Here is a 1,524-nt window from a genome sequence, read left to right as displayed (position 1 = left end):
CATTATTTGAACTTTAAATGCTTATAAAAAAAAACTGTGACTAACGATTTTTAATATTTTTCATCTGCCTTTGAAAACACATATACTAGGAGCCTCCTTTTAAATTTTCAAGCTTTTTTATCCAACAAATAAAATTTTATTGATATTTATAGAAAAAAAAACTAAAAAAATTTAAAACTGAAAATATCCGTAAACAGCTCAAAAAGAGTCAAAATATTTTCAAAATTTTATGGTGTATAGAAAATGCTAAGATAAACATTCAGTCAAAATTTAAAGTTACACCAAAAACCAAATTAAATTTTGTGAAAAATTGATTTTGCGTAATAATTCCCGTTTTTCCTTAATTTTTCTTTTGTTTTTCCCGGCGCTTTTGAAAACTACTGGGAAATTTAAATTTTGACCTCCCCAATGCACCAACAATATTCACTTTCTGATCGAACATGATACTTAAGTTGAAAATCGTAGCATTATTTCGACTACTTATCGTGTACACAGACACAAAAAAAATTTTAAAAAAAATTAAAAAGCACACATCATTGTACAATCAATACATTCATCGTTCCACTCAGAATCTAAAATTATGGATTCTAAAATTAATTTTTATAAGCATTTGAATTTAAAATATTTACGACATTGGATATTCACCCGTAAATTAATGAACTCTCATTAATTAATTTTTGATATTTTCTTCTAATTCAAAAAGGTTAACTGTAAACTCTTGAAATTGTATCCATATGTTTGTATTAGAATTTTCCATACCATATTTTAAAATATCCAAAATAATTTGACTCTTCTTGAGCTATTTAAAACCATGATAAATTTTGTATTTTTATTAATATGTTTTTGCATATTGTTGATAAAAAAATGGCTACATCAAAAAAATTGAGAGTTGAATTTAATGTGTCTTATAAGTTATATATGTTCAATATCAATTAAAATACATTCATGATACATAGTAGCATTTAAAGTATAAGCCTTGACAAATTATGTCAACATTTTGAAAATTACCAAAATATATTTGTGTTAAAATTTTGCATTTAGACAAGGACTAAACATTTTAAAAAAGGTTTTTCATAATTATTTAATATTGTTTCCAAAAAATCAACAAAAAAAATGTCAAAGCCTTTTTTATTTCTCCACATTAATTAAAGTTCAAGTTTGGGCGAAAAGACATTTGAAACGGAGAAGTTATTCTAATGATGTCAGTTATTTGGCCGTATAATTGAAAAATATGATTTTTGGTACTTGAAATTTTAAAGTATATTATTATATTTTATACACATGTAGTATATAAATAATACAAGTTTTGTTAAGAATAAAACTGTAAATTGAATTTCCAATTTGAGTATACTTGGGTGTGGCACATAATATGGTCAAATGGTTGCATAATGCAATTAAATTATTCCTTTAAGTTATTAATATTTCCATAAAAGTAGTGTAACGAATGTCGTCATCGACATCGTACATTACTCCCTACGTTGAGCACGGCTAATATGCTGAGTGTTGCAATGGCAAGTGTGTTAT

This window comes from Acyrthosiphon pisum, chromosome X (genome assembly GCF_005508785.2).
Source record: "Acyrthosiphon pisum isolate AL4f chromosome X, pea_aphid_22Mar2018_4r6ur, whole genome shotgun sequence".
Lineage (NCBI taxonomy): Eukaryota > Metazoa > Arthropoda > Insecta > Hemiptera > Aphididae > Acyrthosiphon > Acyrthosiphon pisum.
This window is presented reverse-complemented; position numbering follows the sequence as displayed.